Source organism: Aquarana catesbeiana, linkage group LG07, assembly GCF_042186555.1.
Source record: "Aquarana catesbeiana isolate 2022-GZ linkage group LG07, ASM4218655v1, whole genome shotgun sequence".
NCBI lineage: Eukaryota > Metazoa > Chordata > Amphibia > Anura > Ranidae > Aquarana > Aquarana catesbeiana.
Window position 1 is genome coordinate 191,147,410 of NC_133330.1, and position 24,670 is coordinate 191,172,079.

Here is a 24,670-nt window from a genome sequence, read left to right on the forward strand (position 1 = left end):
TATATATTATGTACAGGACACCAAGATTGGGTCCTGGATGGGTGCTATATAGCACTAGTATTTGGGTTATGGTCCCTTTAACCACTTACACACTGAGCACTTAAACCCCTTTCCTAACCAGACCAATTTTCAGCTTTCAGTGCTCTCACATTTTGAATGACAATTACTCAGTCATGCAACACTGTACCTATATGAAATATTTGTCCTTTTTTTCACACAAATAGAGCTTTCTTTTGGTGGTATTTAATCACTGCTCGGCTTTTTATTTTTTGCGCTATAAAAGAAAAAAGACAGAAAAATCTGTAAAAAAATGCATTTTTCTTAGTTTCTGTTACAAAATTTAGCAAATTAGTATTTTTTCTTCATATATTTTGGCCAAAATGTATACTACTACATTTCTTTGGTAAAAAATAACCCAAATTGGTGTATATTATTTGGTCTTTGTAAAAGTTATAGAGTCCACAAGCTATGATGCCAATCTCTGAAAATTGATCACACCTGATGCACTGATGGCCTATCTCATTTCTTGAGACCCTAACAAGCCAGGAAAGTACAAATACCCCCCAAATGACCCCTTTTTGTAAAGTAGACATTCCAAGGTATTTAGTAAGAGGCATGGTGAGTTTTTTGAAGTTGTAATTTTTTTCCACAATTCTTTGCAAAATCAAGATTTTTTTTTTCATAAAACTGTTATATTAGCAGGTTATTTCTCACACACAGCATATGTATAGCACAAATTACACCCCAAAACACATTCTACTACTCCTCCTGAGTATGGCAATGCCACATGTGTGAGACTTTTACACAGCGTGGCCACATACAGAGGTCCAACGTGCAGGGAGCACCATCAGGCGTTCTTGGAGCATAAATTACACATATAATTTCTTGACTACCTCTTACACTTTTGAAGGCCCTGGAGCGCCAAGACAATGGAAACGCCCCAAAAATGACCCCATTTTGGAAAGAAAACAACCCAATATATATTTTATGAGGCATAATGAGTCTTTTGAACATGTCATTTTTTCTACAAGTTTTTGGAAAATGTGTAAAGAAAATGAAAACACATTTTTTTTTTTTACACAAAGTTGTCCATTTATACAATATTTCTAACACATAGCATGTACATACCAAAAATTACACCCCAAAATAGATTCTCCTACTCCTCCTGAGTACAGTGATACCACATGTGGGAGACTTTTACACAGCCTGGCCACATAGAGAGGCCCAACATGCAGGGAGCACCATCAGGTGTTCTAGGGGCAAAAATGCCAAATCTAAGTTGACTACCTATTACACTTTTGTGAGACACTGTAGTGGCATGGATGTGGCATGGATGAGAACTGATGTGGTGTGGATGAGCATGAATTGGGATGGATGGGTACGGCTGGGTACGGCTGAGTATGGCTGGGTATGGCTGGGTACGACTGAGTACGACTGGGTACAGCTGAGCATGGCTGGGATGGGATGGCTGAGTACGGCTGAGTACGGCTAGGTACGGCTGAGTACGCCTGGGTATGGCTGAGTACGGCTGGGTATGGCTGAGTACGGCTGCGTACGACTGAGTATTGCTGGGTTTGGCTGAGTACGGCTGAGTATGTCTGGGTATTGCTGGGTGTGACTGAGTATGGCTGGGTGTGGCTGAGTAATGATGGGTGTGGCTGGGTATGGATGAGTATGGATGGGTATGGATGGGATGGCTGGGTACGGCTGGGTACAGCTGAGTATGGCTGGGTATGGGCGGAATGGCTGGGTACGGCTGAGTATGGCTGGGTATGGCTGAGCATGGCTGGGTACGGCTGGGTATGGCTGAGTACGGCTGGGTATGGTCGAGTACGGCTGGGTATGGCTGAGTATTGCTGGGTATTGCTGGGTGTGGCTGAGTGTGGCTGAGTATGGCTGGGTGTGGCTGAGTATGGCTGGGTATGGCTGACTATGGATGGGGGTGGATGGGATGGCTGAGCATGGATGGATGGATGAATATTGCTGAGTATGGATGGATGAGTATTGCTGAGGATAGATGGATGGCTGAGCATGGGTGGATGAGTATTGCTGAGTATGTATAGATGGCTGAGCATGGATGGATGGATGAGTATGCTGAGTATAGATGGCTGAGCATGGATGGATGAGGCTGCAATGGGCACATATCAGCGCTGTGGGCACTACACATCCAGCCCACATCGCTACTGCCACCGATCTCTCCCCTCTCCGCTCACACTGTACCGATCGGTACAGAGAGGGGAGAGAGGAACCAGACGTGACATCGGTTTGTTTACAAGTGATCGCTCAGCCATTTGACGGAGCGATTACGTGGTAAATGGCCGCTGTCAGCGGGCATTTACCGTGATCCGTGATGTCACGGATATTCCGGGTGCGCGCCCCAGGGGGCGCACGGGAGCACGATTCTGGGAGGACGTCAATGTACGCCCTCCCAGAGTTATCAAGCCACGCTGTGGCCGTCATTCGGGTATTGCGCGGTTGTTAACTGGTTAAAGGAAGTGTATGATTACACAGGGGGTCACCCGAGATGGGTGAGGAATTCCCGGAATAGCCATGTTAAGGAGAGGACTGACTAGCAGGCCTCTGTGTTAGTAGAGAGGCATTTGGAAACCAGAATTTTGGAGGCCTTGAAGTGCTATTCAGGTGAGAAAAGGGCCTCCACTCCTGACTACAGGGACTCCATCCCCCACAGGGTCAAGGGCCACAGGAAGCAGCACTTAAAGCAGGAAGCAGTATTAGGTGTGCTGGTGTGTGTGTGTGAGTAGAAGTTGGAGAGAGACACCTGTTTGGAGTGCTGCACGTTTGCTGGAAGCTGCCAGATAGCCAGACTGGGTGAAGTCACATATATGAACTGTGTATTTTCCTATATTTTGATGATGCTGTTTTGTGCTGAAGACAAGTGGACTTTTTGTGTGGCATTTTGTTTTGCTGCTGGAAGCATTTCTTTGTGTTTGCCTGAAGAAAAATAAACACCTTTTTGTTTAAAATTGCACATGGTCCCGTGGAGCTATAACCCCCAAACTTTACAACTGGTGTCTTGGGTGCTGGCAGAGTGCATTGCAGCCGCAAAAGCTGTTTAAACCTGCAAATTACATTTAAAGAGACAGTGTACCTATTGCATGTCTTGGGTGAAATCAGTTCAGGCACTGCAAGCAGCAGGAAAAAGCATGGAGGAGGTCATCAAGGCACTTATGCAAGCCACCATGGCCCAGCAGCAAGCCTCCATTTAGGTGAACCGTTGCCATGAGGAGGAGATGGCTTAGCAGCAGCAGGCCCTAGCACAGGCTGGTGGCCTCATGACTAGGGATGAGCTTCGAGTTTGAGTCAAACTCATGTTCGACTCGAACATCGGCTGTTCGCCAGTTCGCCAAACAGCGAACAATTTGGGGTGTTCGCGGCAAATTCGAAAGCCGCGGAACACCCTTTAAAAGTCTATGGGAGAAATCAAAAGTGCTAATTTTAAAGGCTTATATGCATGGTATTGTCATAAAAAGTGTTTGGGGACCTGGGTCCTGCCCCAGGGGACATGGATCAATGCAAAAAAAGTTTTAAAAACGGCCGTTTTTTCGGGAGCAGTGATTTTAATAATGCTTAAAGTGAAACAATAAAAGTGTAATATTTCTTTAAATTTTGTACCTGGGGGGTGTCTATAGTATGCCTGTAAAGGGGCGCATGTTTCCCGTGTTTAGAACCGTCTGACAGCAAAATGACATTTCAAAGGAAAAAAAGTCATTTAAAACTACTCGCGGCTATTAATGAATTGCCGGTCCGACAATACACATAAAAGTTCATTGATAAAAACGGAATGGGAATTCCCCACAGGGGAACCCCGAACCAAAATTAAAAAAAAAAAAATTACGTGGGGGGTCCCCCTAAATTCCATACCAGGCCCTCCAGGTCTGGTATGGATATTAAGGGGAACCCCGGCTAAAATTAAAAAAAATTAAAAATGGAGTGGGGTCACCCTCAAAATCTATACCAGACCCTTCAGGTCTCTGTGGCATTCCCCGTGACGTCAGAGGGGGGCGGGGTCACCCGTTATGGGTCCCTTATTCAGGAGGGGGGCACTCTCTCGTCCCCCCCTCTTTTCCTGCGGCCTGCCAGGTTGCGTGCTCAGATAAGGGTCTGGTATGGATTTTTGGGGGGACCCCACACCAATTTTTTTTTAAATTTTGGCGCGGGGTTCCCCTTAAAATCCATACCAGACTTGATGGGTCTGGTATAGATTTTGAGGGGGACCCCACGTCTTTTTTATTTTTAAATTTTGGTTCGGGGTTCCCCTGTGAGGAATTCCCATGCCGTTTTTATCAATGAACTTTTATGTGTATTGTCGGACCGGCAATTCATTAATAGCCGCAAGTAGTTTTAACCACCGGACATCCGGCCGTAGCCAAATGATGGCTACAGCGCGGATGTCAATTCCCGGGAGGCCGTCATATAACGGCCTCCCCTTTCCTCGCTCCCCGTGCGCGGTCATGAGCGCGCATCGGGGAAATTCTGTGTTGGCCGTGTCCCTTGGACACAGCCAATCACAGATCGCTGTAAATGGCCAATCACAGCGGCCATTAACAGCGTGATCACCATGGCCAATGAGCGATGATCTCAAATGTAAACATTTGAGATCATCTCTCATTTCCGGCTCTCTCTCCTCACACAGAGACAGCGTGTGAGGAGAAAGAGAAACTGTCAGCGATCTGTGAGTGTTAAAAAACGTTTTTACAGTGCCCCATCAGTACAGCGCCCCATCAGTACAGTGCCCACCTGTGCCGACCTGTGCCAATCGATGCCGACCTGTGCAAATCGGTGCTGACCTGTGCCAATCAGTGCCCACCTGTCTGCCCAGCGGTGATCAGTGTCCATCTGCACAATCAGTGCCCACCTGTGCCACCTCATCAGTGTCCACCTGTGCCACCTCATCAGTGTCCACCTGTGCCACCTCATCAGTGCCCACCTGTGCTGCCTCAGTGCACATCTGTGCAATCAGTGCACATCTGTGCCACCTCATCAGTGCCCATCTGTGCCGCTCCATCTGTGCCGTCACATCTGTGCCGTCTTATCAGTGCCCAGCTGTGCTACCTCATCAGTGCACATCTGTGCCACCTCATCAGTGCCCACCTGTGCCGCCTCATCAGTGCCCACCTGTGCCGCCTCATCAGTGCACATTTGCACATCTGTTCCACCTCATCAGTGCACATCTGTTCCACCTCATCAGTGCACATCTGTTCCACCTCATCAGTGCCCCTCTGTGCCACCTCCTTGCTCATCTGTGCTCATCAGTGCCGCCTCATCAATGCCCATCAGTGCAGGCTTAGCAACCATGTCCAAAAGAAGCTTTTCCGCAGAGGAGGCATACCAAATACTGTCCCAGGCCGACGAGAGCAACGTGGAGCTCTCTTTTTCGGATTCCTTTTCCGACTCCGATTCTGAGTCGGACATAAATTATGAGCCAGTCCTCAGTAGTGGAACACTGAGTGACTCAGAGGAGGAAGATATTCGGCCCGCCAAACGAAGGCGTTCTGGTGAGGAGGCAGTGGCATCCACCAGCACCGCAGTGCCATCCACCAACACGGCAGTCCCATCCACCAGCACCGCAGTGCCATCCACCAGCACCGCAGTGCCTCGGCAAGAAAGGCCAAGGACCCATACCTTATGCCCTGCAGAACCCTTTGTGGCTTCCTCCTAATTCAGGAGAAGCCAACATTCCCCCTTTCACTGCCCAGCCAGGAGTCCAGGTGGACACGGAGAATTTTTCCCCAATACATTTTTTTTATTTAATTTTTACCGAGGACATGCTATCAAATATTGTGGCCCAGTGCAACCTTTATGCACAGCAATTTATTTTGAATAATCCAACGTTCTACTATGCCCGTTCCTATGAGTGGAGAGACCTAACGGTGGAGGAGTTGAAGGTTTTTTTAGGGCTCACATTTAATATGGGACTCACAAAAAAAACACTTTGATGTCCTATTGGTCAACCCACCCCATCCACCACCTGCCAGTATTCTCCAAGGTAATGCCCAGAAACAGATACCTCATGATAATGAGGTTTCTTCATTTCAATGACAATACCCAGTGCCCTCCCCGAAATGACCCAAACTGTGACAGGCTTTTCAAAATTCGGCCACTTTTAAATAATTTTTCTGCAATATTCCCCCAGCTGTTTACCCCGGACCAAAACATATGTGTGGATGAGTGCCTTGTTAAGTTTAGTGGCAGGCTTAAAATAAAACAATATATTCCCAGTAAAAGGGCCCGCTATGGGGTGAAGGTATACAAATTATGTGACCGAGTCACAGGTTACATATATGCCTTCAAAGTGTATGAAGGGAAGGACACCCAGCTGCAACCCCCTAATTGCCCAGACTACTTGGGATCAAGCGGGAAAATTGTTTGGGACCTCATATACCCCCTACTGGAGAAAGGCTACCACCTGTATGTAGACAACTTCTACACATCTCTGCCCCTGTTCCACAACCTTCACCGGAAGAAGACCCCTGCATGTGGTACCGTAAAAAAGAACCGGAAGGGCTTTCCTCAAAGTCTGGTCAATAAGAAATTGAGAAAAAGAGAAACGGCAAGTCTACGAAACAATGAGATTTTGGCAGTGAAGTGGAGGGACAAAAGAGATGTCTACATGTTGTCTTCAATCCACGATGATACCTTCATGGAAATCCCCAGAAGAAATGGCCCCATACTAAAACCTAAATGCATCTATGATTATAATTTGTTTATGGGGGGAGTCGACTTGAATGACCAGATGCTGGAACCGTACCTTGCCACAAGACGGACATACCATTGGTATAAAAAAGTCGCAATTTATTTTTTTCAATTGGCCATATACAATTCATATGTAATTTATCATAACTCCATCCAAAACCCCAAACGCTTCCTTGGCTACCAGGAGGAAGTTTTCACTTCCCTTATATTCCCGTACGGCCCACCAGAAAATATCCGATCAGATGTTCAAAGTCGACTCTCCGAACGCCACTTTCCCGATAAAATCCCTCCCAAACCAACAGGCCAACGACGGCAAAAAAAATGTAAGGTGTGTACCAGAGCAGGATTCAGAAGAGACACCTCTTTTTATTGTGCACAATGTCCTTCTGAACCAGGCCTCTGCGTAGGTGAATGTTTTCGCCGTTACCATACTTCAGTAAATTATTAGTGAAGTATGGTAAACGTAAGCCTCCGTTCCTGCAATTTACCCTCACACCCCTTATGCCACTGCCTGCTCTGTAACTGACCCTGGCTTGTTATTTGACCACGCTTGTGCCTAACGATTCTGTACATACCTCTGCCTGATCTGGAACTGACCCTGGACTGTTATTCGACCATGCTTCTGCCTAACGATTCTGTACATATATCTGCCTGATCTGGAACTGACCTTGGACTGTTTGACCATGATATTTGCCTGCCTCTTGGACTGATCTTGTACCCTGATACTGGACTAGTGGGATTCAACACAGGGGTCTCACATATGTGAGGGGCTCCAGAATTGTTTTTCTGGATGAAGAAAACAATTTTTTTTGTTTTCTCAATCCTAGATTAGGGTCTGGAGACTCTGAGGCTTCAAAGAGATTTGGGTGAGAGAAGCCTCTACCCCTGTCCCTATTCTGTCCTGAACGAGGCCCTACTTCTGCCTGTAGGACTTACTGCCGTCATGCCTCTGCCTGTCGCACTGACCACACCACCTGGACCTGCCTACTACCAGGACCAATATTTTTGGCACTGCGGACAATATCTCTGCCTGCACTGACCCTGGACTTTATATGGACAGTAACCCTGCCTGCTGCCTGGACAATTGTGTTCGCCGCTGCTGACCAAGTCCCTGCCTGCTGCCTGAACCAGTGCTATCCTCCTGTGTACAACTGTGCTACTACAAACACACAGGTAATCTTTTGTTTACGCTTTGCTCAGTATAATGTATTTTGGGGTGCAATTCTTGGTATGTGCATGCTATGTGTCCCTGGAACACCTGACGGTGTTCCTTGCATTTTGGATCTCTGTATGTTGCCAGGCTGTGTAGAAGTCTCACACATGTGGTATCGTCATACTCGGGAGGAGTAGCAGAATGTATTTTGGTGTGTCATTTTTGCTATCCAAATGCTATGTGTTGTAAATATCTTATAAACGGACAACTTTGTGTAAAAAAAAAAAAAAAAAAAATGCGTTTTTTTAAAACATTTTCCAAAAACTTCTGGAAAAAAATGAACCGTTAAAAAGACTCATTATGCCTCATAGATTATACGTTGGGGTGTTAGCTTTCCAAAATGGGGTCATTTTGTGGGTGTTTTTATTGTCCTGGTGCTCCAGGGCCTTCAAAAGTGTAATAGGTGGTTGAGAAATGTGATGTGTAATTTATGCTCCTAGAACACCTGATGGTGCTCCATGCATGCTGGGTCTCTGTATGTGGCCAGGCAGTGAAAAAGTCCCACACATGCGGTATCGTAATACTCAGGAGGAGTAGCAGAATGTATTTTGGGGTGTCATTTGTGGTATACACATGCCATGTGAGAGAAATAAGCTATTACAATGACAATTTTGTGGGGAAAAAAAATCTCAATTTTGCAAAGAATTGTGGGAAAAAAATACAACTTCAAATAACTCACCATGCCTCTAACTAAATATATTGAAATGTCTACATTCCAAAAAGGGTTTATTTGGGGGCATTTGTACTTTCCTGGCTTGTTAGGGTCTCAGGAAATGAGCCAGGCCACCAGTACATCAGATGTGATAATTTTTTTATGATTTGCACCATAGCTTGTAGACTCTAAAACTTTCACACAGACCAAATAATTTCCACAAATTTTTGGTTATTTTTACCAAAGATATGTAGCAGTATAAATTGTGGCCAAAATGTATGAAGAAAAATTACTAATTTGCTAAATTTTATCACAGAAATTAAGAAAAATTCGTTCTTTTTTTCAAAATTTTCGGTCTTTTTTCATTTATAGCGCAAAAAATAAAAAACCCAGAGGTGATCAAATACCACCAAAATAAAGCTCTATTTGTATGAAAAAAAGGACAAAAAAATCATTTGGGTACAGTGTTGCATGACTGAGTAATTGTCGTTCAAAGTGTGAGAGCACTGAAAGCTGAAAATTGGTCTGGATAGGAGGGGGGTTTAAGTGCCCAGTAAGCAAGTGGTTAAATGACTTTTTTTCCTTTGAAATGTCATTTTGCTGTCAGACTGTTCTAAACACGGGAAACATGCGCCCCTTTACAGGCATACTATAGACACCCCCCAGGTACGAAATTTAAAGGAATATTACACTTTTATTGTTTCATTTTAAGCATTATTAAATTCACTGCTCCCGAAAAAACGGCCGTTTTTAAAACTTTTTTTTGCATTGATCCATGCCCCTGGGGCAGGACCCAGGTCCCCAAACACTTTTTATGACAATAACTTGCATATAAGCCTTTAAAATTATCACTTTTGATTATTCATGTTCGTGTCCCATAGACTTTAATGGTGTTCGCGTGTTTGAACAAATGTTTTGCCTGTTCGCGTGTGATGGTGCGAACAAAACAGGGGGGTGTTCGACTCATCCCTACTCATGACCAATGGGCTGGCATTATCTCCCCCTTTCTTACCAGTGACCCACAAAAGGCCTACTTTAACCTACCATCCGAGCACATCCGAGACTATAAAGCAACTGAAGGCAGAAATCCTGGTCTGCCTGGGGGTGACCATGGCCGTCCCGGCTCAGTGGGTGCACCACTGGAGGTACCAACCTGTCCAACCACCAAGGTCCCAGATTTATGAACTGGTGCAGCTGGTCAAAAAATGATTGCAACTAGAAAAGTTGACAGGCCCACAAATGGTGGAACGGGTGGTGATGGAGCGGTACCAGCGATCCCTGCCAGATAACTAGCAGCGCTGGGTAAGCCATGGAGACCCTGCAACTGCAGACCAGCTGGTAGAGTTGGTTGAAAGATACACCATGGTGGAGGACCTGTTTGGGCCTGTCAAGTGTCAGGAACCCACAGCAAGGACAGCTGCAGCGCCTAGGAGGGAAGCCCTACCAGACGTTGGAACCCGCAAACCTGCCCTTATCTTCTGCAGAACCACGGAATTTGTTCCCTGTGTTGGGGTCATACCCGGGCACAGTGTCCACTTCAGGAGGAGCCTATGGAATGCTGGGTTGGTCAGAGACACTTTTTCTATGTCCAAAGGGCATGTGCCACCCACCTTGACCTGGCTGCAGGTCAGTTTGAATGTGAAGTGTGGGTGAACCGCCTCCCTGCCAAGGATCTGCTGGACTCCGGCAGCATGGTTACACTGGTACACACCAGGGTGATCGGAAGACTCGGCCCAGTAGGTAAGACTCTACAGGTAGTATGTATCTATTGAGACACCAGGGCGTACCCCCTGCTTCCGGTGACTGTTGCCTATGGCTGTACCTCAGTGACACAAGAAGTTGGGGTGGTAAAAAGTCTTATACATAACATCATAGTGGGGCGTGACTGCTAGTTGTTTGAACTATGGAACCATGTACAGACTGGACTTCCTGGATAGCCAAAAGGACTGGGGAAACTGGGCCTTGAAGGGCCAAAGTCTGAGGGGTCCGATCCAGAACCTCTCACAACACACACCCCTAATGTTGACATACCTATCGTTGATAATGACATTGCAGAAAATGTTAATATGGTTGATTATTTCATGTTTTAGGATTCAAAACCGAGTTAACCTCTGAGGGGGGAAAGTCTCTCCATTACAGGTCAGGTCATGTTGGGGTAAGATGAAGAGGAACTTCCTCATTGTAGATCCCGGTTGAGGATGATGATGGGGAAACTTCCTCTAGACCAGGGGTCCTCAAACTATGGCCCTCCAGTTGCTCAGAAACTACAATTCCCATCATGCCTAGTGATGTCTGTGAATGTCAGTTTTACAATGCCTTATGGGACGTGTAATTCCACAACAACTGGAGGGCCATAGTTTGGAGATCCCTGCTCTAGACAAGTGCACCCAGACCTGGATGTATCCAGGGGTTCGTTTGGCTCTGCTCATATCCAGGATCCTACTTTGATCAATGCTCGAGCAGGTTTCTGTTATTAATGGAGACCCACAAATACCTGATGCAGATCAAAGGTTTCCTAATTTTGCGTTTAAATGGGGACTTGCTTTATCGAGTGGCTGAAAGCCAAGGGGAAACGGTAGAGCAACTGCCGGTTCCCCAGCCATATAGGTAGATGCTTCTCAATCTAGCCCATAACAACGCACTGGGAGGACACCTGGGTGCTGAAAAAACAGAGGCCAGGTTTTGCTGCCCAGGCGTGAAGGCTGAAGTTAAAGGGTACTGTGCGTCCTGCCCAACTTGCCAGTTAACCGCCCCAGTGTCGCACTAAAGAAACCCCCTGGTACCCTTGACCATAATTGAGGTACCATTTGAACAGATTGCTATGGAATATATATTAGTAGTCCTGGATTACGCAACCAGATATCTAGAAGCAGTCCTGCTAAGGAAAACTTCCTCTAAGATCATTGCCCGGGAGTTATTTCATATGTTTTCCATAACTGGGTTCCCAAAGGAGATACTAATGGACCAGGGTACCCCTTTATGTCAAAGGTGATTTTCGGACTTGTGCAAACTGTTTCAGATTAAGCAGTTGTGGACGTCCATCTATCATCCACAGACCGATGGCCTAGTTGAGTGGTTTAATAAAACCCTAATCCATGTTAAAAAGAGTGGTCCAGAAGGATGGGGAGGATTGGGAAATGTTGCTCCCTGCCCTGTTTGCCATCTGGGAGGTTCCACAAGCGTCCATGGGCTTCTCACCATTTGAGCTAGTGTATGGGTTGTAGTAATGTAAGACCCCGGGGGTTGCTAGATCTAGTAAAGGAGACATGGGTAAGTAAAAACCTCTCCACACAAAACAGTGGTAGAGCATATCTCCCAAATGCGAGAGAGGGTGGCCAGAGTAATGCCGTTAGTGAGGGAGCATCTCCAGAAGGCTCAGGATGCCCAAAAGAGGGTGTGCAACCAGTCAGCTAAAGTCAGACATTTTCAAGCAGGAGACTCTATGGCTGTTCTAAAACCCATGGTAGAGAGCAAGTTCTTGGCCAACTTTCAGGGACCGTTTAAGGTAGTGGAAAAAGTGGGTGAGGTGAACCACAGCCAGAGAAAAGAAAGACATACTAGCTCTATCATGTAAACTTGTTAAAACCCTGGAGAGACAAAGAAAAAAGTATCCGCGGTGGTAGGTGTCCAGTCAGGGGACCCTGCAGGAGTTGACCTGGTGCAGGTTTCTGCTACCCTGTCTAAGTCACAAACCCGGCAAGCGAAAGACTTTCTGCAAAGAAATAGGGACATGTTTTCAGGATTGCCTGGTCTCACCAACGTCATTGAGCATGACCTCGTAACAGAGCCCAATGTAAAAATCCGGGTAAAGCCTTATATCACAGAAGGACATAGTGGCAGTGTCTGAAGAGGTGAAAAGAATGCTTGAGCTTGATGTCATTAAAGAGTCGCAAAGTGAGTGGTCAAGTCCAATCGTGTTGGTACCAAAACCCAACGGCACTCTTCGCATCTGAAATGACTTTAGGAAACTTTAATGAAGTCTCCATGTTTGATGCCTATCCAATGCCCTGGGTAGATGAGTTCATTGAGAGAGTGGGTCCTGCCAGGTATATCACCACGTTGGACCTCATAAAAGGGTCCTAGGGTACATTGTGGGTAGAGGGCTGGTGAAGCCTCAAATGAGTAAGGTGGAAGCCATACAGAACTGGCCCGTGCCCTAACCAAAAAGCAGGTCAGAGCATTTTTGGGCATAGTTGGATACTACCAGATGTTTGTCCCCAACTTTGCCACCGTTGTTGCATCACTGACCGACTTAACAAAAGGCAGAAAGTCAGTGATGGTAAAGTGGAATGGGGATGTCGATGAAGCTTTTCAGAAGCTTAAGACGGCATTGTGCCAGCATCCGGTGCTCATAGCTCCAGATTTTTCTAAAGAGTTTGTGGTGCAGATTCTTCAAGCGAAGGATTAGGAGCAGTCAATGGGAAATAGCACCCCATAGTTTTTCCCAGTAGGTAGCTGACGACAGCGGAGAAAAACTACGCTGTGGTGGAGCGAGAGTGTCTCTCCTTCAAATGGGCTCTGAACTCTCTGTGGTACTTTCTGCTAGGTAGGAGGTTCCACCTGGTGTCAGACCATGCCCCATTGACCAAGATGAGACAAAACAAGCAGACCAATGCCAGGGTGACAAGATGGTTCCTTTCTCTCAAGGAGTTCAATTTTGTGGTAGAGCACAGACCCGGGAGACAACCTCCAAAATGCTGATGCCCTCTCCCGAGTGCATTGTATTATGTCATCTCCGTGTTGAGGCAGAGGGGGGAGGGATATGTACAGGACGCCAAGGTTGGGTATGTAGCACCAGTATTTGGGTTATGGTCCCTTTAAGGGAAGTGTGTGGGTACTCGGGGGTCACCCAAGATGGGTGAGGAATTCCTGGGATAGCCATGTTAAGGAGAGGACTGACTCACAGCCCTCTCTGTGTTAGTAGAGAGGTATTTGGGACCCTGAATATTGGAGGCCGTGAACTGATATTTGGGTGGGAAAAGGGCCTCCACTCCTGACTACAGGGACTCCAGCCCCCACAGGAAGCAGCACTTAAAACAGGAAGCAGTATTAGGTTGTGTGTGTGTGTGTTGGAGAGAGACACCTGTTTGGAGTGCTACACGTTTGCTGGAAGATGCCAGATAGCCAGACTGGAACTGTGCTAACCCTGGGGTAAAGTCCCACCTATGAACTGTATATTTCCTTATATTTTGTTGATGCTGATTTGTGCTGAAGACAAGCAGACTTTTTGTGTCGCATTTTGTTTTGCTGCAGGAAGCATTTCTTTGTGTTTGCCTGAAGAAAAATAAACACCTTTTTGTTTAAATTTAAACGGCTTTGCACATGGTGTCGTGGAGCTATAACCCCCCCCCCTCCCCCAAACCTTACAAGATTTTATATATATATATATATATATATATATATATATATATATATATATATATATATATAATTTCCTTGATTTTTAATCAACAATAACCCCTCTGTCACTTGAAGCTTTTCTGTTAGTGATTGCCAATGTGCCATCTGGCTACAAAAATGTCTTTTCAGAACCATTATCAGTCACTTCCGCTGCTGTGTTCCACTGTTCTCCCATCCAAAAAAATCCTCGCTTTTGAGGAATTTCTTGCATGCAGATTTACATTTCCACCCCCAAAACATTAGTTACTCCCATCAAAAAACCCTGCTTAAAATGATCAATAACTAAAGTTGTAGATTTTCCATGCAACACTCAGAATGTCATCTGGGCAAATTTTCATTATTGACTCATCTCTCTCTAAATGTGCAATTATTGCAGTGCAGCATCTATGTTAGAACTGATTATTCCTGGTGAAGATGAGTATATATTTTACATAGAGATTTCTTATTTACAGTATGCCTGAAATAAACCACTTCAATAACAGACACTTTTATCCCCTTCCTGCCCGGGCTAATTTTCAGCTTTCAGCACTCACACTGCATGTCATCCAAAACAGTATCCCTACACAATTTTTATCTTTTTTTTTTTTTGACAGAGCTTTCTTTTGGTGGTATTAAAAATGATTGTAAAGGTTCATTTTTTTTTCTTTTTAAATAACAAACGTCATACTTACCAAGGGTTTTGTACAGATCGGCCCTGATCCTCCCTTGTCTGGGGTCCCCCAGCGGCGCTACTGGCTGCTCCTCTTCAGTGAGTGCCCCGCACAGAGAGTCGATTACCATGGGGGCATCCGTGTGGGCACGCTCCTGAGTCCTGCTGCTGCGTCAATTGACACAGACAGTAGGTCCCCCCCCGGCTCCTGTGTCACTGGATTTGATTGACAGCAGTGGTAGCCAAACCACATTCTGCTACTTCTCCTGAGTATGGGGATATCACATGTGTGAGACTTTTTCACAGCCTGACTACCTATCACATTTTTAAAGGCCCTGGAGCACCAGGACAATGGCAACACCCCCAAAATGACCCCATTTTGCAAGGAAAACACCCCAGTGTATTTCAGTGAGGCATAATGGGGTTCATTTACTAAAGCCAAATAGGCTGTTCACTTTGTAAGTTAAGCTGCACTTTGCAAGGAAATTTCACCCAGAGCTTAGTGAATGTGGTGAATTTTCACTCTGCATTTTGGATTGCACATGATTGAAGTCAGCAAAAATTAACCTCATTCACTATGCTCTGCAAACACCACTTCCCTTGCAAAATCAACTATCTATTTGCCATTAGTAAATCAATCCCGAAGAGTCTTTTGAACATGTCATTTTTTCCCACAAATTTTTGGAAAAAGTGGAAAGAAAATGTAAATGTGTGTGGTTTTTTATTTATTTTTTATTTTTTTTACACAAAGTTGTCAATCTATAAGATATTTCTAACAAACAGCATGTACATACTTAGATTTACACCCCAAAATACATTCTGCTATTCCTCCCGATTATGGGGGTACCACAAGACCTTTTCTATTTCTGAATGGATTTTGTACCCAAAATTGCAACCTATGTAACACAAAAATCAACAAACACTGTATAGAAAACAATGTACTATAACGGCCACCTGTATAAAAGTGGTCAGTGAATATAGCATAGTGTAGCTTCACCTAAAGCAGTTCCTGTTCCTAAAAGCCAAGTAAGCCTAACTTTACTGGTACATGGCTGCCTCCATAGCACAAGTGACTGGGAAGTAACCTTGATACACTGCTCTTTAAGTCCTTGAGTTCGGTCACCGACCACGATCTCATTTGACATAAGTGCACACCCATGCTTCATCTGACAGAGACTGTGGCTGGTTTGAATAAGGTTTACCTTAACATTTTACTAGTTATAAGACACTCTTGATTATCTTTACTGTCATTGCCTGCCTTACCTGACACGACCCAGACCGACTCCAACTGGGTCTGATGGATTCATTCAGCATAGATGGAATAATCTTGAGAAGGGAGGATGCAAACGTGAACGTGTACGTCTGACGGGGGAGGGGCCTGAACGTGGCGCCGGAGTGTGGACGGAGGCGTGCAGGACAATGCGGGTCAGTGTACTGAGGGGGAGCGGCGAGGAGAGAGACTGAAGCCGCCGTCCCCGGGACATCAGAGAGGACGCGGCTGCCGTACCTTGTACTCACAGCAACAGGAGGAGGAATAGACCGGCGCAAAGAGGGCGGGCGGCGTGGTGGGAGATCGATGCTGCTCCACGCTGTCTGTGCATGAGAGGACGCGGCCGGCGTCCCGGCCATATCAGGAATAGAAGGAGGAACAGATCCCCACAGATCCCCACGTGCAGACCCTGGCAGTGAAGCATAACGCTAGAGTGGAGGGTGGTCTGGATCCTCTCTGAGACGGAAACCAGGGTAAAAAAAACGGAACCTAAACCGATGAACAAGTGACATCTCCCCCTACCCCACCTCACACCGGTCCTACAGTGGAGCAGATTGTGGGGAAACAAATACAACGCAGCATACTGCTCAATAAGGAGTTGGTGAGTTTTAGTATTGAAGAAGACCTCCTCTCCAGGTATGATCTTTTTTTTTTCTCATTGTTTTCAAGATCTTCCTTAACTATGTGATGACAATGAAAATGGACTGATAATGCAGGAGGTGTAAACACAGGTGGAGGAAGGAAGGAGTAAATGAGATTTTGCCCTCGTATCCCTGCGTACCAATCCTGGCAGTTATCTGCCGAAGTCCTACAGGCGCTTTCTGAAGGATGGTCATATAGGAAGAAGGTGGGAAGCCTGAAATTAAATTTATAGGATTATAAACGTGTGGGACGCTTGTTTTATACTTAGTTTAACAGTGTTAATAGAAAAAGCCTTACGGATAGACCGAAGGATAGGGTGGAAGCCGGACATTCTATCGGGTCTAGGGTTTGGGCATATTGCTAGTAATTCTGTTGAAGTATGAGAGGGTGTAACCAGAGAACAGTTGAACCAAAAACTCCTAGGGAGAGCCTTAATACAAGCACAATACAGAAATATCTGAAGGAAGTAAATATTAAAAGCCCGGTTACCGAAATGAAGCAAGCAGGAACAAAGGATAAAAAAACACAGTTGAAACAAAAAGGGGGACAGGGGGAGAAGACTAGAGAAGAGATGGAGCATGAGGGCGCTGCTGCATTGAGTGATCCTGAGGAGATAAGGAATATAACATCTACTATAAGTAAAGAGGAGTTGACAGAAATGTTCATGAAGTTAGAAAACGTTATTAAAACAGAAATTTCAAGTGTGCGATCAGATATGAGCCATCTCCTACGCAGAGTTGAAGAAATAGAAGAAACGGCTGACTTACAGGCAAAAGAGATACAAGACCTAAAAGAGCAAATGAAGAAAATGCAATATGATAATCGCCTCATGATGTATAAATTAGAAGAACAGGAAAACCAAAGCAGAAGACAAAATTTGCGTATAAGATCCCTCCCTGAACAACAAAACGAAGATTTGAGAGATAAGATGCAGAAATTATTCAATCCAATCCTGGGAAGAAGAGAGGATGAGGCCCTGAGGATAGACAGGGTCCACAGGGTCAGAAAACCCCCAAATATGAGGCAAGAAATCCCAAGAGACGTAATAGTCAAGTTTTATGCATACGAGGATAAGGAGAAGATCTGGTCCAATCTCAGAGGTGTCTCACCCCTCAGTTATGACAACAAAGAGTTAAAAATCTTTTCAGATTTATCAGCGGGAACACTTGCAAGAAGGCAACTAAAACCCCTCTTGGATCAACTGAAAATGGCCAACCTCAAATACAGCTGGGGGTTCCCAACATCCCTATTATTGATAAAAGAAGGAAGAGCTTTCAAAATGAGGTTTCCGGAAGAAATTCGGGACTTTTGTGGGAATTTGGGGATTACACCACCGGATATGCCTATATGAGGAAAGAGGAAAAGTGGAGAGGAGATACGAAGATAAGGAGAAGAATAAAAGAAGAATAAGGGACCCTGAGGACTTTTTTTTTTCCCCTTTCTCTCTCTCCTCCCTACTCAAGTTTGGGGGTGGGGCGGAGAGACAGATCGGAGTTGGGGTCCCCAGGACCTTGAGTATTCTGATGGGTGAGGTGGGGGATAAGGGGTGAAGGGATAGGGGGATACAAAAGCATTAAATATATATGGCTGGAATGACAAGGTAGCTGTCAGGAGACTAGTAGACCAGACTGTGTGGACTGCACAGAGGAGACCAGAAACACATGTAAGTGAAATGATGGTGTTTATTAACAAGTGATAAGTGAAAGGAATATAAACAGTGCAAAACCCACACAACAACCCACTACAAACAACAATATATATAGGTAAATGGAGATACCGTAATCGTAAACAAAGCCAAGCCAAGGTCATACACAGTGAAGTCAGCAGAAGGGTAAGGACGGGAAACTGAACAGGACAAGGAGAGGATGGATGGATGGGGTTCAGGGCAGGGATCCAAGGTAGCCAGGAACAGAAGGGACAGGACTAGGAAGGCCTCAGGATAGGGATTGGATCAGATCAGGACAAGGCAGATGCAGGTTCAAGGTCAAACAGGCAGCAAGGTCAGAACGCAGGGAGAGAGAGATACCAAGGCAAGCCTATGAGGGCTTGCCGGGTATTTATAAGGCTGTGGTGATTGACCTCATGTCACAGCTGAGCGCAGTGTGTGTTGTTTGCTCCACACTGCCAGAGTGCACCCGCTGGTTGACACCGGTACTACGGCCCAAGGATGCAACAGTGCCACCAGCAGGAAAGACCTCTTACTGCAGGTCCTAGGTGTTGGAAGACACCTGCTGATGGACACTGGTACTGCGATCCAAGAGACCGATAGCGCCACCAACGGGTAAACCCTCTCATGACAGTACCCCCCCCTAAAGGAGCGGCCTCCGGACACTCCAACAAGGTGCATCTGTCCAAAGTTCATGGCCTCCAACCGAACAGATGAGGGCACATCAGGCTGGGCATCGGGTACATCAAACTGGACGGTGGGTACGTCTGAGATGACAGTGGGTACGTCTGAGATGACAGTGGGCACGTCCGAGCAGACGGCTGGCATGTCAGAGTCATTGGGCTGGGCAGCAGACAGGAACCACTTGAGCTGGGCAGCAGACAGGAACCACTTGAGCTGGGCAGCAGACAGGAACCACTTGAGCTGGGCAGCAGACGACAGGAACCACTTGAGCTGGGCAGCAGACGACAGGAACCACTTGAGCTGGGCAGCAGACGACAGGAACCACTTGAGCTGGGCAGCAGACGACAGGAACCACTTGAGCTGGGCAGCAGACGACAGGAACCACTTGAGCTGGGCAGCAGACGACAGGAACCACTTGAGCTGGGCGGCAGACACCCGGACATCAGGCTGGAGGGCAGACGCCCGGACATCAGGCTGGAGGGCAAACGCCCGGACATCAGGCTGGAGGGCAGACGCCCGGACATCAGGCTGGAGGGCAGACGCCCGGACATCAGGCTGGAGGGCAGACGCCCGGACATCAGGCTGGAGGGCAGACGCCCGGACATCAGGCTGGAGGGCAGACGCCCGGACATCAGGCTGGAGGGCAGACGCCCGGACATCAGGCTGGAGGGCAGACGCCCGGACATCAGGCTGGAGGGCAGACGCCCGGACATCAGGCTGGAGGGCAGACGCCCGGACATCAGGCTGGAGGGCAGACGCCCGGACATCAGGCTGGAGGGCAGACGCCCGGACATCAGGCTGGAGGGCAGACGCCCGGACATCAGGCTGGAGGGCAGACGCCCGGACATCAGGCTGGAGGGCAGACGCCCGGACATCAGGCTGGAGGGCAGACGCCCGGACATCAGGCTGGAGGGCAGACGCCCGGACATCAGGCTGGAGGGCAGACGCCCGGACATCAGGCTGGAGGGCAGACGCCCGGACATCAGGCTGGAGGGCAGACGCCCGGACATCAGGCTGGAGGGCAGACGCCCGGACATCAGGCTGGAGGGCAGACGCCCGGACATCAGGCTGGAGGGCAGACGCCCGGACATCAGGCTGGAGGGCAGACGCCCGGACATCAGGCTGGAGGGCAGACACCCGGACATCAGGCTGGAGGGCAGACACCCGGACATCAGGCTGGAGGGCAGACACCCGGACATCAGGCTGGAGGGCAGACACCCGGACATCAGGCTGGAGGGCAGACACCCGGACATCAGGCTGGAGGGCAGACACCCGGACATCAGGCTGGAGGGCAGACACCCGGACATCAGGCTGGAGGGCAGACACCCGGACATCAGGCTGGAGGGCAGACACCCGGACATCAGGCTGGAGGGCAGACACCCGGACATCAGGCTGGAGGGCAGACACCCGGACATCAGGCTGGAGGGCAGACACCCGGACATCAGGCTGGAGGGCAGACACCCGGACATCAGGCTGGAGGGCAGACACCCGGACATCAGGCTGGAGGGCAGACAACCGGACATCAGGCTGGAGGGCAGACAACCGGACATCAGGCTGGAGGGCAGACAACCGGACATCAGGCTGGAGGGCAGACAACCGGACATCAGGCTGGAAAGCTGGAACATCAGACTGGAAAGCTGGAACATCAGACTGGAAAGCTGGAACATCAGACTGGAAAGCTGGAACGTCAGACTGGAAAGCTGGAACGTCAGACTGGAAAGCTGGAACGTCAGACTGGAAAGCTGGAACGTCAGACTGGAAAGCTGGAACGTCAGACTGGAAAGCTGGAACATTAGACTGCAAAGCTGGAACATTAGACTGCAAAGCTGGAACATTAGACTGCAAAGCTGGAACATTAGACTGCAAAGCTGGAACATCAGACTGCAAAGCTGGAACATCAGACTGCAAAGCTGAAACTTCAGACTGCAAAGCTGGAACATCAGACTGCAAAGCTGGAACATCAGACTGCAAAGCTGGAACATCAGACTGGAAGGCTGGGACGTCAGACTGGAAAGCTGGAACGTCAGACTGGAAAGCTGGAACGTCAGACTGGAAAGCTGGAACGTCAGACTGGAAAGTTGGAACATCAGACTGGAGAGCGGGCACAGGCTGAAAAGCAGGCACCGGGACTTCAGGCTGGAAGGCCAGCTTCAAGACATCCGGCTGGAAGGCAGGGACATCGAGCTGGAAGGCAGGCATCGGGACAACAGACTGGGAGGCAGGCACATCAGACTGTAAAGTGGGAGCAGGTTGGGTTACTGGCAAGATGGTGTGGGTCGGGAAGAATTTTTGTTTCTTTTTTGGTTTAGCCCGTGCAGTTTTGTATGTAGGTGCAGGGCTGTAAGAAAAGAAAGTAGCTGGGCAGAAGGAAGACCAAGGAACTGTAGCTAGAGAGGGGTTTTGTGGGACTGTTACAGGTGGAGGAGAAGAGACAGGTGGATTGAAGGCAGGATAGGTGCGACACTTGGAGACTGGGTGGTTGTATTTGGTAGGGAGCTGATTAAACTGGGTTGTAGCTGAGGTTGCCATAGGTGACGGGGAGATAGATTTTTTGGAAGGCAGATGATTAATGGCAGGGCTGGAATATTGTGGTTTAGCTAAAGACAGGAGATCTGACCATGCCTGCAGCAAAGGTTGAACAAACGCTGATTTACACACAGCCTGACTAACCAAAGATTGTACTGAATAAATGCAATCGGATAACACCTGCTGGGAACAAGCGGAATAATGTTCACCAAAGGAAGCCGGATCATCCTCTAACAACCATACCAGGGATTCAACCTGGTCACAACTGAAAGGAGGGGAGAAATCGTCACTACCTTCGGGAATGCATGACAAGGCTGACTTTGTACATAATTGGATCAAAGGCTGAACATCCTCAAATAACACATGACCTTGATCTACAAGTAAATGGGCGGTTTGTATCGTTTCCAGCAGTTGGTCTCGGGTCCAATCTTTAAGAGTCTGACAACAATATTCATTATCCTCTGCCGCCAGCAGAGAATAATAGACAATTTCATCAAAGTCCATTTTGCGCGCCCACCGTAACAGGACGGTTTCTCAGTGCAGCCACGTCTGGTCAGGGATGGCCTTGGTATACTGTCAGGAGACTAGTAGACCAGACTGTGTGGACTGCACAGAGGAGACCAGAAACACATGTAAGTGAAATGATGGTGTTTATTAACAAGTGATAAGTGAAAGGAATATAAACAGTGCAAAACCCACACAACAACCCACTACAAACAACAATATATATAGGTAAATGGAGATACCGTAATCGTAAACAAAGCCAAGCCAAGGTCATACACAGGGAAGTCAGCAGAAGGGTAAGGACGGGAAACTGAACAGGACAAGGAGAGGATGGATGGATGGGGTTCAGGGCAGGGATCCAAGGTAGCCAGGAACAGAAGGGACAGGACTAGGAAGGCCTCAGGATAGGGATTGGATCAGATCAGGACAAGGCAGATGCAGGTTCAAGGTCAAACAGGCAGCAAGGTCAGAACGCAGGGAGAGAGAGATACCAAGGCAAGCCTATGAGGGCTTGCCGGGTATTTATAAGGCTGTGGTGATTGACCTCATGTCACAGCTGAGCGCAGTGTGTGTTGTTTGCTCCACACTGCCAGAGTGCACCCGCTGGTTGACACCGGTACTACGGCCCAAGGATGCAACAGTGCCGCCAGCAGGAAAGACCTCTTACTGCAGGTCCTAGGTGTTGGAAGACACCTGCTGATGGACACTGGTACTGCGATCCAAGAGACCGATAGCGCCACCAACGGGTAAACCCTCTCATGACAGTAGCGATCCACGACCCGATTGGAATGCACGCGTGGGTCCTGCATTCCCATTCTCCCTGCTGATTTAAGGTAGTAGGGAGGGGGCACCGGCGGCCACTGGGGGTGAACCACCCTCGGGAAAGTGGCTTGGGATATGGGACCTAGTTGGTCCTATTTGCTCAGGCCAACGGCTGTCAGGGCCGAGGGGGGGAGGGAGGAGGGGCTGGGGGGGAGGGAGAAGGGAGGGAACTGCAGGGCAGGAGTATGCTGAATTAGTCAGAGGAAATGAGATGGAGTATAGATATGGCTGAGTTAAACTTTCTGTCTTACAATGTAAAGGGACTGAACTCCCCAGGTAAAAGATATAAAATTCTCAGGGAGATACAGCACTATGGAACGGATGTGGCATTCATACAGGAAACACACCTGACGCAGGGCTCAAATATTAAATTGTTTTCTTCATGGATGCCTAACTGGATTTATAGTGACACTCCAATAAGTAGATCTAAGGGGGTGGCAATAGGGCTTTCCGGCTCCGTGCAATTCCTAGAATCGGGGAGACTGTCGGACCCGGAGGGCCGTTTTTTGTTTCTTAAGGGTTTGTTCGGTAAAAAAAAGCTCACATTGGTGAACGTCTACTGCCCCAATAAAAACCCGACGACATTTTTAAAGGGTATGCTCGCTAAGTTGAGGGAATTCAGGGAGGGAGAGGTAGTTATGGCGGGAGATTTTAATTTCTGCTTAGACCCCGAATATGATAGTACGTCCCAGGCACAGGGGACAAGTAAGGCTCAATTAAACATGATTAAAAAACGGCTAAAGGAAAATCAGTTGATCGATGTGTGGAGGTTGCAGCATCAAAAAATTAAGGACTACTACTCCCCTGTGCACAGGACGTACTCTAGGCTAGATTATATAATGGTGGATCATAGTTTGATAGACTCTTTTAAGGAGTCTAAAATAGGGGTGATTTCCCTCTCAGATCACGCTCCAGCAATATTAAGATTGAAGATCACAGAAATACAAAACCAATCCTATTCTTGGAAATTAAACGAAAATTTGCTATCGGACCCTAGAGTGGTAGAAAAGATAAATGAAGAACTAAAACTTTTTTTTAGCACTAATGATACAGAGGGAATCTCACCCGGGGTGCTGTGGGAGGCGCACAAAGCGTTTATAAGAGGGGTATTTATATCTATAGGCACCGGGCTGAAAAGAAAAAGAAGAGAAGAGAAGGAAAAACTTATGGAGGAAATTCAGAAATTGGAACAGGTCCACAAAAAATCCAAAGGTCAGTGTCAGCACAGCTATCGACGGTTAGTAGCAAAAAGAGAAGAGTTGAGAGACAGTCTGGAACAGGATACAAGTAGAGCCCTCAATAAATTATCAAAGGAGAGATATGTCTGGGGCAACAAAATAAGTAAACACCTAGCAAAGATATTGAGGAAGAAAAGAGAGAGGAACTACATTATGCAAATACAAAATAAAAAGGAGAAATGGTAGGCTCAAGTAGGGAAATAGCAGAAGAATTTAGAAAGTACTATAAAGATCTGTACTCCATTAAACAAATAGGATTAGGTGAATGTAATAAGGAAGCAAAAATGGAGGAATTTCTAAAAGGAGCAGAGGTGGTAAGGATTTCTGAAGAGGAGAGAGATCTCCTAGACCAGTGGTTCTCAACTCCAGTCCTCAGGACCCCCTAACAGGCCAGGTTTGCAAGGTAACTGAAATACATCACAGGTGATATAATTTGCTGCTCAGTGATTGCAGAATTCTAGTCTGAATCTCCCCCAAGGTAATACTTAAAATCTGGCCTGTTAGTGGGTCCTGAGGACTGGAGTTGAGAACCACTGTCCTAGACAGACCAATAGAAGAGGCAGAAATACTGGAGGCCCTCAAGAGTAGTCCCAAGGGGAAAAGTCCAGGCCCAGACGGGTTCACCTCATTATATTTTTCTAAATTTAAACAAATATTGATACCCAGATTAAGAAATTATTGAAAAAAATT

The 24,670-nt window shown here is 47.1% G+C and overlaps 1 protein-coding gene across 7 annotated transcripts in view; it reads left to right on the plus strand.

The window, feature by feature from the left end:
- Positions 1-24,670, plus strand: part of LOC141103387 (complement factor H-related protein 1-like) — a 553,742-nt gene that overhangs the window by 498,415 nt on the left and 30,657 nt on the right. The gene's annotated exons all lie outside the window — the stretch shown is intronic.